Source organism: Pseudopodoces humilis, chromosome 6 (genome assembly GCF_049639895.1).
Source record: "Pseudopodoces humilis isolate 2021_Gansu_Grassland_sample_001 chromosome 6, ASM4963989v1, whole genome shotgun sequence".
Lineage (NCBI taxonomy): Eukaryota > Metazoa > Chordata > Aves > Passeriformes > Paridae > Pseudopodoces > Pseudopodoces humilis.
The window spans coordinates 25,858,283-25,871,680 of record NC_142205.1 but is presented as its reverse complement, the minus strand read 5'-3'; the positions used below and the strand labels follow the sequence as shown (position 1 = coordinate 25,871,680).

General features: G+C 37.2%; 1 protein-coding gene across 9 annotated transcripts in view; it reads left to right on the top strand.

Moving 5' to 3' along the window:
• FRYL (FRY like transcription coactivator) overlaps window positions 1-13,398 on the top strand; it is a 162,078-nt gene that overhangs the window by 36,573 nt on the left and 112,107 nt on the right. Inside the window, exon 1 of one of the 9 annotated variants that reach the window (XM_014261374.2) lies at window positions 5,945-5,962. The exons of the other annotated variants lie outside the window; for them this stretch is intronic. The gene's annotated coding sequence lies outside the window, so the exon portion shown is untranslated. Of the gene's footprint in view, window positions 1-5,944; window positions 5,963-13,398 lie in introns of those variants that run through there. 9 annotated transcript variants of the gene reach the window in all.

Here is a 13,398-nt window from a genome sequence, read left to right as displayed (position 1 = left end):
GAAATAGTTCACCTTTTTATTATTGATTCGTTTCCTTGTAGTCTTATGATGTTTGCTGACGTGGAAAGCTAGATTTTCAGGAAGGGCCGGTTATCTGTTTAGTATAAATTCTTACAAAATTTATAAGGCTGTTGTTAAACTACCTGGAAAATTATTTAATTTTTCAGGATTTAATTACTCTTAAAGGTTGTGGAAGTGGGAGATTCTTTCCATTTTTTTCTTCCTCCCCGCCTCACCCTCCCCGATGAAGACTTACTATTCAATCTAGATATTGTTAACTTAATGAAAAGTTAAATATTAACTGTATCCTCTTTGATCTTACTCACGGACTGTGTTCTGCAAGAAGGCTGAGCATCTTCAGTGTCCTTCCAGAACTAGCTGGAAGGCTCATAATTTACTTTAAATGGGAAATATTTGTAGTTCTTTGTGTGAGTGCATTTTCTGTCAGTCTGTATCATCCTGAAGATGAATGTAGTAGGTCTGAAAACTGTAAAGAAACTTCTGGAAGCAAGAGTAACTGCATTTGTTCTGTAGCTGAAAATAATGCCTTTAGCATTTAGTGGTTTTTAATTGAGTGTTAATTTCAGAATGTTTTGTTCAAAATAATCAAAATTATTTTGTAGAGGGATAAGTAGAAAAATCATATTCTGTTATCTTGGACATCCCATTAGAAAAAAAGCATGAGTTGCACTGGGGTTTTGAGGGAGGGAGGTAGTGTTTTGAATCTGCTCCTAGAGAAAGTAAACTATTGTAGAACTGGGGAATAACACTTCAAATGAAGGGGGGGAAAAAGGGAAATTAAGCTTAAAATCTGTAATGTTCCCTGTGAAACACAAATTAATGACTTAAAAAGTGTTATTTCTTTGCCATTTTACAAGCAAGATATTTAAAATTAAATATTGCTCTTTTAAGATAATAAATACAGTCATATCTTTAGTCATGAAACTCCTCTTACCTTTTCAGCCTGTGGAGGTGAAGCAAAAACAACATTGTGTGAATTGTACTCATTTTTTTTTTTTGGTCTTGCATATCAGTGTTTGCCACAGGCCAGATTTCTGGCAGTTATTGCAGCAGCAGCATTATGCATATGGCACTTCATGTACATTGTTCAAAATAATTGCCAGCAATGTGTCTGGGCAACTCCAAGAAAATGGCATGACATTACTTGAATAAGCTGTGCAAATAGCCTTTGCATTCACATTTCTGGTAAATGTATTGATCCTACTGTGGATAATGATCCTTTTAGAAATATTTTTTACTAAATACCTAATTTTGCAAAAAAAGAAAAATTCTGTTATCTGTACTATCTAGAGTGCTAAAGTTTCTGATCTCTTACATTACTTGGGTCCTCTAGCTATTAAAACACTCAAGGGAAATCTTACCTGTCCTGTGACTGGGCTTACTGTACGTGTATTGAAAATTCCATCTAAAAGATACATGTGGAAGTGCTGAATGGACTTTGCTTGTACAGGTCAAGCATGCTATGGATGAATGGTACCACAAATGGACAGTCTAATGCTTCCTGGAGCAGCTGGGCTTACAGTGCATGAATCTTGTAATGTATCAGTCTATTTGCAGCCTGGAGTCTGCTGACTTAGGAATCTGCTTAACTGAAGCAGCTTGAGCAGTTTGCTTCTGGCCATCCTCTTTACTAAGAGTTTTCTGTATCTGAGCAGAAAGCATGGTGTGGACTGGGCGCTTGGATTAATCATTTTAATAGAGTACAAACAGCTTGTGTCTGCAGATTGAGCACTTCCACTTTACTACACTTACAGTCCAGTTCCTGTCATGTTCTTTTAAGAGCTTACTGATATCAGTGTGCTTATTCGTGCATACCTCACCTTGACTGTTGAGAAAGTATCAAAAATAGACTTTATAGTAGTCTGCTCCCTTTAGAAGTGAAATTGATCCAGAATCAAAAGGTGAACAAATACTGGGATCAGTATATAAACTGTGTCTTTTTTGGAACTGTGCAATGTTCAGCTTATTAATAAAAGTATGCACAGTTCCTCAATTTCATATTTTCTTTTTGGATTTTTTTTCTTACATGAACCAGCTCCAGATCAAAGCTGTTTGCTTAGATTTATATGTAGATGCTTTATTTTCCATTTTATCTAAAATAGTGAAATATTAATCTTATGGAAGACTTCTAAGCAGTTAAAGCGACAAGTATTTTTAGTGGTCATACTTGTTGCTCTCAGTTTTAGGCACAGCGTACTTTCCAGAAGACTCTTTCATTTTCCTCTCTGAGAATGAGGAACTGGAAAAAAATCCATGTTGTAGAAGAATTTTTTCTAACACAGTTCTAGAAATGTATGATGTTGATATCTTGTAACTTTGCATGATGAGTTTTGTTGGGCTCTTCTCGAAGAATTAGCCTTATCTGTGCTTGTCCAGGATGCAGAGGCTTGTAATCTATAGTTTTTCTTTCCTGCCTTTACTATCCTTGTTTCAATTAAAAATAAAAGGTTGCATTTTACACTTTGTGTTTTATACTGAATTCTTCTGTTTATTCTGGTACTTGGTAGGTTGTTTCATTAACTCATTTCAAAGAAAAACCAAAACCCAAAAAGTCTGATATGGCAGTCATTGTTATTTACACACCTTTGATTATAAAGCAGTTAAATTGAGTTGTGAGGAAGAAGTATTGTTGGAATGCTTGTACACAATTGTACAATAAGATAACTCTTATTACACTGATGCTTATATGATAGGTCTAAGATACTGGCAGACCTATTACTCCACTTGTTAATTGGACTTGTACTGATAATTTCTTTTTGCCTTTCTTGGGGGACGGGGTGGGTTGTGAAAATACTTGGTCTAAGCCATTTTTAAATCTAAGAAATTATTGATGTCCATTTAATCTAAGTTGCTGTGTCTCTGCATGTATGTATGAGAGCATACATATTCATATAGTTTTAAAAGGACATTTTGCTTTTCAAAATATTTTTGTTCCTAATATTATATATGCCTAGTCTTCAATGCATCTACTTAGGAGAAGCTTATACTCTTGGTATGTAGTTCTTATTTCTTAGAAATTGTTAATGAGTTAATACTTTTTCTATTAGTCATTTAAAATTAAAATAGCCAATATCCTTGAGGAAACTCAATTGATGGTGATCATTAGTTGATACTATGAATAAATAACAGTGTTACAAAATCTCAGATGCTGTGGTGAAAGGCCATGTAATTTATTTAGCCAAACACATCAATGTCATAAATAAATGCAAATTTTGGAAAAGATTTCCTAATAATCATTTCATTTTGTAATGCTACTTTACAGAAATACTGACAACAACTCTGTTTGTTGAAAGTCTTCTTAACAGGACTCCAGAAGGTGGAACATAGAGATTAATATTTTTGTGGAGTTGTTTTGGTATATCTCCTGGAGTTTCTGGGATGATTGTTTTTTAATAAGTTTTTTGCACTAATAACTTAAAGAATAAAAGCTGAGGGGGGAAAAGGGCAACTACAAAGAACTCAAAGTGTTATTTTAAAAAGTCATTATTTTTGAGGTGCTGAGACAGTTGGCTCATGATTTTGGAATGCGTACTGTTAACAACGATTCCTTTGAAGAGGTCTCTGTAGCCCAGTGTTAAAGGCAGTCAGAGACCAACCATAATTAATACAGTCTTTCAAATTAGTGGTGAAATTCATCAGTTCCAAAATATGACCTTTATATCCGACTCATAACAAAACACAACCCCTCTTATGCCTTATTTAGTAAGAGGGGAAAAGGAATGGTGGAAGTGTAACTTTGAATGTATTCATAAAAGGAGTGATGAAGAGGAATATGAGGTAATATTTCTTCCTGCATAGGCAGTACTGCCTGAAATAGGCTTATGAGAGAAAGTCTGATGCAAAGTCCCAAAGAGTTACTCTGTGGATGCATGTTCTGCTGTACCCTGTTTGGGAAGAAAAAAGTACTATTTCAATATAGGTGGCAATTTAGTATCTTATTATAGAAAAATATTTTTTTCATGGGGAAGTTTGGATTATTTTTTTATCTGTGAAAACTGAACAACGTTACTTGTCTCTCTCTTAATAAAACTGCTTGTCTCCTAAATGACAGCAGCTGGTGCTTCAACCAGCCTAATGCAGGCTTGTCCCACACTTTTTCCAGTGCCCTTCTGCTGCTGTGTTAGACCTGTCACTTAGAACCACTTAGTTTTACATCAATTGGTTTATGTTACTTCTCTGTTAGTAATAATTGTTTTGTCTTTTTGGGGTGGGGGATATAGATTAAAAAAGCCCCGAACAAACAAAACCAAAACCTAAACCTGGAAAGTATTTGATGTACACTGTTCTTAAATCTTTCCTACAACTTCACATAATTCTAATTTGTCTGAGGAGACAGGTATTATTTCCTCCTCATGGCTTGTTTACTCCTAGTACAGTATGTGCAACAGTTTTGAAACTGGATTTTTAAAGAATCATCTTAAAGCAGATTTAGTTAATCAGTCTACCTTGGATCCACATGATTTTTCGGTTCACCTGTATGGTGTGGTTCAAGTTATAATTTAAGCAGACATAATTAAACTGCTGTTGGCCACTGCTACAATAATCTCAGCATCCAGTTCTCTCGATTTCTGTTACTTGACCCAGGGGTACATTACATGTGTAATTTGGTAGCAGTTATGGAAACAAACATTACTTTCTCCATGTCATTTTTTCCTTTCAGTATGCAGAAATCTTTCTGAAATTTTTTAATTGTCTGATAAAATCTTGAGACACTTTTAGGTGTGTTATTGATCTGTGTAAAGATGACACCTGAAGCTGACAAAGAGCCACCAAGTTCTGGTTGTACCTGGTAGTGTGGACAAGGTGAAGGAGGTTTCTCTGAAACTACTTTACCCTGTGCTGAAGTGGGCAAAGGCTACTGGTAAAGTATCTTGCTTAGTGCTACGTAAGGCAGTGTTGGATTGCATCCCACTTCTAAGAGACTTTCCACTGTGGGATTTGAGATGATACTGGACAGAGTAAACTATCAGAAATACCAAAATTGTGTCAAGACCTTTAGAAGGCACTCTGAGAAGGAAAAAAAAAAAAGAAGAGAAAGAAGAAAAAAACAAAAAAAAAACCCCAAACCAAATGAACCCCAGCTCAAGTTCTTTAAAAGACATTAAGGAAAAAAACCCACCACCAACCAAACTCCAAAGAGCTAGTAGAATCATAAAAGGATTTGGGTTGGAAGGGGCCTTAAAGCTAGTCTAGTTCCACCTCCTGCAATAGCAGGGACACATTCACTACACCGGCTTGCTCAGAACTTCATCCAGCTTGGCCTTGAACACTTCTGGGGATGGGACATCCAGAACTGCTACGGCCTGTAGGTGTTGGAGCTAAATTTGCTGTAGTTCTCTTTCAGGCATCCTCCGTGGGAATACTTACGGCCTTCCTGCCTTCCACTGCGATTCAATTTTTCACATTCGTGATTCTCCGTCCTACGTGCTGCCACCCTCCTTTGATTTTGCTGATCTTTTAGCGTAGACGGCTCGATTGGCTTTTGGCGCTGTGCAGAGCAACGCTGGGCAGTTTACTTAATTCATCACGATTTTAAGAAATAGGTCGGAAGTTTATTTAGAACTCGGACAAGCACAACCTGCCTTTTATAGCCCCTTTTGGTTGTAGTTGCAGGGAGTCGCTCCGTCCGGCTGCCAGGGGCTGGGCAGCTCGGTCGCTGTGCCTGTGTGGCTGGGAGCATCCCTCGGGAGGAGCGCGGGCACACCCCGGAGGCGGGAACGGCCCCGGGGCGGGGTCGGTCCCGGCAGGAGCCGCCCCCTGCCCGCCACCCCCCGGGCCCTGCGTCACCGGCACCGGCCCGGCCCTCCCGCGGGTGCTGGCGGAGGCGGCGGCGCGGCCGGCGCCCCGCTCCGCCCTGCCCGCACCATGCTCAGCCTGCAGGACTCCCTCTTCTTCGAGATCAGCATTAAGTCTCTGCTGAAATCCTGGAGTGGCAGTAGCAGTAAGTATTTCCCTGCACCGGGAACCATAGCAGTGTAGCAGATGTCTTGGCCCTTTTCTTATTTTTTTCTTATTTTTTTTTTCCCTTTTTTTTGCACACTGCCATATGAAATTGCCCTTTAAAAACCAGGGTTTTAGCGGTCCTCTGTGCTGGTGCAACTTGGCATAGCCAGTCAGAGAGCTAACTGCTTCTTAGTTCTCATGTAAGATTTTGTATTGTATGTGTTCTTTTATTATTGTATTTTCTTAGCCTAGAGTTGTTTCAGTCTGGTGAAGTTCTTTGCGCCCTTTACTGTTCAGGAGAGGTGACAAGTAGATGCTCATCTCTGCGGAGTTACCAGATGCAGATGTCTTAAATCTGTCAAGCTCCAAATGCTCCTTTGAAACAAATCAGTCACCCTTGGACAGTGTATTTTACAGGGGGACATTATTTTTGTCCCTGAAACCTATTATTATGCCTACAAAAACTGCCCACTTTGATCTTCTAAACGGCCTGAAATGAGAGTTTCTAGGGGGATTCCTTGTCTGAATTGAACCAGCGAAGCAAGGATGCTGCTCTTGGTTCAGACAGCCCGTCTGTCCTCACATCACCCCATCACACATGCTTCAATGCAGGGTCTCAGGCCCGGAGCTGCCTCGCACTGTGTAGAAGGATTTGCTAATGCAAGCACAGCAACTTCATGACAGGACGCCAGGAGGTGATAAAGATGATGTAATTGAACGTCAGCTGAGTATTTCCTACATCTTACGTTTCTTGTATATGTAAAAATGAATAAAGTTAAGATCTGGAGGTAACTGGTATCTCAGCTTTATGTTTCATTAATTGCTGCTTGAGATGTGCTGGGATGCATAGCTTCTACTCACCATACACTTAATCAAAATAGCTCCTTTAGGATTTTTACCCCAATACAGTAGTATATATTCACCTGTCTTGTTTGAAGGCATTAGTAGCAAGTAATTTATTATATGATGTATTAATCAGATACTTAGTTTGTCCTAATAGCTCATTCAGACCTGATTTGCTTTTTGAATTAACTGCTGTAATTCCTGTTTTGAACTGATAACTTCTAGACTATTGTCTTACAAGTTAAAGCAGTCCATGTTTCAGAACAGGTTTTCCTTATAGTTTTGCTTTTTAGTTTGTTTAATTTGTGTCTTGCAGATTAACAATATCTGTTCCAAATTATACCTTGTAATTTTACTGAGTGGTTATTAACATGCATGCTGCAATAGAGATAACCAGAGGGATTTTTCCAGTATTTTATAGTAGAAGTTGAAGATGCCTTATGAAAATGATTAAACATCCTTAATGCTGATTTATATATATTGTTTCCAAAACTAAAGTAAATCTTAGGATACAGTTACAAGAAATTTAGTCTGCTACTAGGTATATAATTGTATAGATAAGGAGATAAATTGCAGCTTCTAGACTAGATAATTGTCAGCTGTGACAAGACAGAGTAATAATAATAGCAAGATAGAGAGTAATAATAAAAAGAATATCTGAGGTTATATATGATGCTATGTTTTCTCCTTTATGCCCTCTGTTACGTAAGCACAACAGTAAGATCTTTCTAACTCCTTCATCAGGAAGTGGCACTTGGATAATCTACCAACAAACCGATTTTCTGTGTGTGCTGGTGAGATAGCTGGGGTTTATTTCACTTTTTCTGGGATTGTCACTCCATTTGTGAAAATGGTTGTGATTCCAGATGCACATCTACTCTGTGAACAGGCGAGAGTCGCATTCTGATGGTGCGCTGTGCAGACTGGCCAGGAGCAGAGCCCTCTGTGCAGCCTGTGCCAGCTCCAAGGATTGCAATTTGCATGCATACCTTAGAGAGTTGAGCTGAAGTGGGCAAGCCATGTGCTTTGTTTCTAAAACATTTTCTAATCAATTGATGCAGTATATGCAGAGCAAGGAATTACACAGTATTTATGTTGAGAATGAGTTTGGAAATTCAGTAAACATCCATATGCTAAGAAATTGCTTGAGAAAAGTTTTTGCTATGTTTGCATAATATTTATAGGTGCAAATGCTACTTTTTATGGTTTATATCATAACTTATATTTTTTATATGCTGAAGGATATCAGAAAAGGAGTGGATGTGCTTGCATGCATTTCCATGTACATAAAAATAAGCATCTGCAGAGAGTGTTTAAGTGTGTAACAGAAAGGCAGCAAAGCTCCATGGGTCTGGTTAAGGGCTTGCTTAGCTGGCATAATGTTGCAGTGCTGGCTAAGGTTTTATTGTAGTTGATCTTTTTTCTTTCAGTAACAACAATGAAGTGACATTCATACGGCCTAGTTTCAGAATGCTGCTTCTGTGCCAACAATTTTAGGCATTACATCTTTTTAAATGGAGTCAGGAATGTTCTTCTAATCCAGCAGTGAAGTGAGGATGTTCCTGCTTAAGAACTGTTTGCTTACTGAAGTTGCGAATGTAATGGGGGCTTTATACTACCTTGTTCTCAGGTTGCTTGGCTCCACAGTATTTAAGCAATCTTAGTTGTGATGATATATCTCAATGCTCTTGGAGTCTGTTCTTTAGCCCATTTTAGTTGCAATATGTAGTCTGTCTAATGGTTCTCCTGAGTTTCTAAATTGTAGGAAAAATATTAATTTTGATTGTTATTTATGTTTCTTGGTATAAGAAAGCTGTTATATTTTGCTCACAAAAACCTTCATTCAAGGTTAAGGAGGTCTGGATGCCATGAGAATTGCTTTTAGTAATGCAATATGTGGGTTCAAAAACCAAATATGATAATGCTTACAGTGAAAAGCATTAAGTAATAAATATTTTTCTGTAAGATATTACACAAGCTTTAGTGAAAACTAGGCATGTTTAGAACTATTTCTGGGTCTTACAGTCTGGACAGGAATAATGCCTTTCCAGTAAACACAAGTACAATCTATTACTGCTTTATTAAAAGCTTTTTTGTGTTTCCAGTATATGCTGTATTAATAGATTAGTAGTCATGTCCTGTTTGGAAATAAATAATTATTTCTGGATTTTATTTTTTTTTTAATGTAGCGGATGTAATGTCTTTCTATAACCTATCACACAATTTCTGTTGCTGCAGTTGTGCTGTATCTATCTGGTATACAGAAGGATACACCTATCATGTGGGTGCTTCTCTGTCCTTGAATTCATCCCTATCATCTTCTGGTGAATCGGTTTTGGAAGTGCTGAGATTTTTCATACTGTCTTGCTCAGCTTGAATCAGAAGTCATCCATATATCTTGAGATCTTAAAGTGGTTAAGAGGACAGGGCTGCACTTTAACAATGTCCCTGCCAAAGCTACATTGAGGTTGTTGCCCTTAGCCTCGTTTTGGTAAAGGTTTGTGACAGTGATTTTCAGTTACTGAGACTTGTGGGCCTGGGAACAAAGTTCTGCCAGGAAAGCAAGCTGTATCTGCCTGTACAGCAGTTGGTTTGGAAACTGCTATAAAATCAGAAAGAAATGGAGCAGCTGTAAAAGCAAGTGAATTCTTTGAGCTATGGCTGCCAGGTGCTGACGAGCACGTGAAAACTGGGGGAGCTGCCTGACAGATACTTTTGAATCATTCTTTCTGTGAATGAAAAAAAGCACTTCGAGTTTGCTTTTTAAGGTTCACTTATCATCCCATAGGATTAGGTTGACTGAAGATTACTTCCTTCTTTAGCAACCAAAAATGAACTCTTGGCTCTCAAGAGAGGTTCTGCTCTGCTAATACAGTATTTAACAAAGTAGATGTAGAGGATTCATTTTTATCTTGTGACTTTTTGTTTGAGGACAGCAGTAATTTAAATAAGAAAGGTCATGCTACAGTGCCATGATAGGAATGTATATGAAAAAGGACCATAGGAAGAATTCTGGAAAAAAACAATGTTTTCTTGACAATCTTATTCTTTAGGGGAAGATGGGTGAGGTAGAGTATTTGTAAAGGTGTGCGTGGCTTTTTAGCAAAACCACAGATTTGCTGCTTCTGTGGCAGTTTTCTAGTGGATTATATTTCTTAGAAGTGATAAAAGCACCAGCTTTTAACATATTAGAAGTCATTATTATATGATAAATTTCAACTTGTTTTCCCATTAAATGTTAAACAGCAAAGAAAAATAAAGCCTGAGGAAAAGAATTGTCTGAGACGTTACATGATTGCTTCTGTTCCAGACTGTCCTTTGGGCTAAGAGTTATTAGTGGCACTGCAGTGCTCTAGAGAATTTTTAACACAGCTTTTATATTCTGGTGGAAAAAGCAGTAGTACTTCACAATGTAGAGAAATCCTGTTTTCATGAGATACTATTTTTGGTGCCTTCTAAAAGAATAATAGTTATTATATAAGTGCAATATTAAGTTGGGTATTAACTTTATTTCTCTAGTGTTAGGCAACCCAAACAATAATATGCTCTGTCTTTTTTGTAAGAAACTTTTTCTTTAATATAACCTTGACTTCAAAGGATCACGTAAGTTAGTAGTGTTGCCTTGTATGCTGAAACATGATATGCTCTTTCTAGAAAATGTAACAATTTTACTTGATGATTATATCTTCCAAAATTATTTTGACGTATTGAAAAGTGATTTTTTTTAATGAAAGATGAATCCAAATGTGTTAAGTTTTGAAGAAGCTACTAAATTATGCTTTTTTTGAAAAAAAAAAGCATCTAAGTGTAATTTGTATTAGTAAATATAGTTACACGCCCCTGTACTACTAGAGCAACAAATTTTTTTCCTGTGGAAGAGACATATGATGACCTTTCCACAGTCTTTAAGTTGTCATGGGAAAAGCAAGTTTCTGTTAGTAGTTAATTGCCCAATACAATGTGAATGTATCGATGTATTAATGTATTGTGGAGTGTGACCTCCAGTTGATGAACTTCTGTGGCCTTTGATGATGGTCCCTTGTGCAGTACATCTTGAGTCACATAATGAGTCATTGCATTTCCTGATACATGGTGTTGGCATATATTCCGTTATATGAGGTGCTAGTAACGTTCTATGTAGTAAAATTTGCTATGTAAAGAAAAGATTGGGTGGGGTATTTTTTTCCCCCTTCCTTCTTTCTTTGTTTCTCAGTAAGTTTGGAACAACAAGATCTATAAGTGGATGTAGGCTGGAAGAAGATAACAGGGCTGTAAGTGTGACATCCAAACTAATCAAAGCCAAGTACCACCCTGAAGCTGAAGAATACTCAGCATACATAAGTGAATGATCTCAAGGGAGGGAGGGTGGATGTTGAGGCTCCTGTAACAGAATGTTCAGGATCAGCTGCCTAGCAGTGAGAAGCTGCCTGCCTTTCTTGGTGGGCATGTATGGATGTCTCTGCTCTGCTGGATCTTTCAGTTTTGCTTTCCTGTCTTTTGCATAGAAGCCTTTTTATGTTTGCTCATTTTTCTTCTGTATGACTGAAGATGTGTGGGGGTTTTTGGGGGGTATTTTGGGGTTGGTCTATCTTCCAGTCTTGCTAAGCATTCATACCTACATGTATACTTCTTGCCTGCCTTACCTGTTTGATGTCAGCAGTCTCTACTGTAACGCCTTCCATGTAAATTGGGCATTGGAGCATGGAAGCTCATTAGGGAAGTGTATGTGTCCAGATTTTTACCAGTTGTGATGATGTTTTGGGCGTTGCTTTGGGCTACATTGCATATAAAGATGGAAAATACTGAACTGTTATTTAAAACAAAAATTTTTTTGAGAATTGTTTTGTGTGAAGTTCTTTGTATTAATTTTTTAATAAAATGCTTGTGTTGTAGGAAGTACATTGTATGTTGGGATATACATTATTTATCTTCATCAGACATGAGCTTCCCTTTGGGAAATTCTTTCTATGAAAGTGATAGACTTTCTGCTAAACCCGTAACGAGATTCTGTAAAGATTCAAATTGCAGAAGAGAATGCTGTTGAAAGGAGAAAGTGCACCAAATGCAAACCACTCTGTCAGCTACTGTTGCTGGAATAAACTGCACGTTCTGCACGGACTTCAGGAAAGCTCCAGATAAACCAATTGCAACAAGCCATATCAAATACCCCATTTCTGCTGACTTTTTTTTTTTTTTTTTTTTTTTTTTTTTACACTCTGGTGCTTTTGTATTTGAAGGGGGAAGGTTTAGAGGAAAGGTTTAAGCATTAGGGGTTTAATAGCATTTAAGAGATAACTGACATAATGTTTATTTATTTGGAAAGGTGATTGCCATCTTTTGTTTGCTATATTATATCCTGTGTACATGTAGTTAGAAGTTTTCTGCTTTATAGAAGTAAATATTCTTCCTCGTTCCTTTCCACCATGCAAAGAGTAATGATGCTAGTCAAAGGGAGCTGCTAAATTCTGTTAGGTACAGTGCAAAATAAAGGGTCAATTTAAAGAGGAAAAGGCCATTCTAAATCAGAAAGGACACTTGGAACCAAAAAGGAACTGGGCCATGCTACTCTAAATAAGAATTAAGTTTTTGAACTCTTGACATTCCCAGTTGGCTGTGTGAACGTCACAAGCAAAGGTTACATTAGTAGGTCTGGTGGAAACTACATTTTGTGAGAGATTTCAGGACAGTTCAGTGAAACATGATGTGTGTAATAGACTATCAAGCTGCAATAACAGAAGAAAATAAATATTGAGGCATAGAATTGCTTTGTTTTAACTGCTTTTAATATTAGGATAGTAATTGTTGGAAAATTAAGGTATAGAAAGAAATAATCATTTGGTTTCCATTGATAACTCTCATTAGATGAATCCAGGACTCTCTCATAGACGGATCTAGAAGTACTTAAAATACAGTGATGGTCAAAAAGCTAGATGTGGAAAATGTTTCAGTGCAGGTACAGAATTACATGGTTTATGATTCTTTAATTAATTTTCATCAGAATTTTAATTTGATGCCCTAAGTAGGTGTAGTTAGAAAAAACAAGTGTGATGTAGAGGACAGATTTTACTTAGTTCAGAACAAATTCTTCTAATGAATGTGTATGTATATATATTTTGAACACTTTCAAAGTAGTAGTAGTAGAAAACAACAGGCATATATGAAACATTTTCCTCACTCTTTGCCTTTTCTCATTCTTCTCCTAAGAATCAAGAATTTGAAAATCCAGAGGAAAGAAACAGTAAATGTAGCCTCAGAAACTGACTGCTAAGAGTTTAAAAAACAACCATTTCAATCCTCAAAAATAAAATTTTTAATTTAAAACATTAATATTTATAGGTTTCTTGCTCAAGAATTCGTTTAAGTTCTAGAAGCAATTAATTTTGTAAAGAGATTTTAGGAAAGCACAGCATGGGAGGTATAAATAACTCCTGTGCTTCTGCCCATCAGGCACAGCTGGCATGTGATTTGGGGATATTTTCAACTTTATTTTTTGAAGTTTTCTTTGCAGACAATTGGTACAAACAAGAATGGTGGTCTAGAAAAATGTATGAGTGCTTTAAGCCCTTGCAGATCAATGCTAACTAATGAATA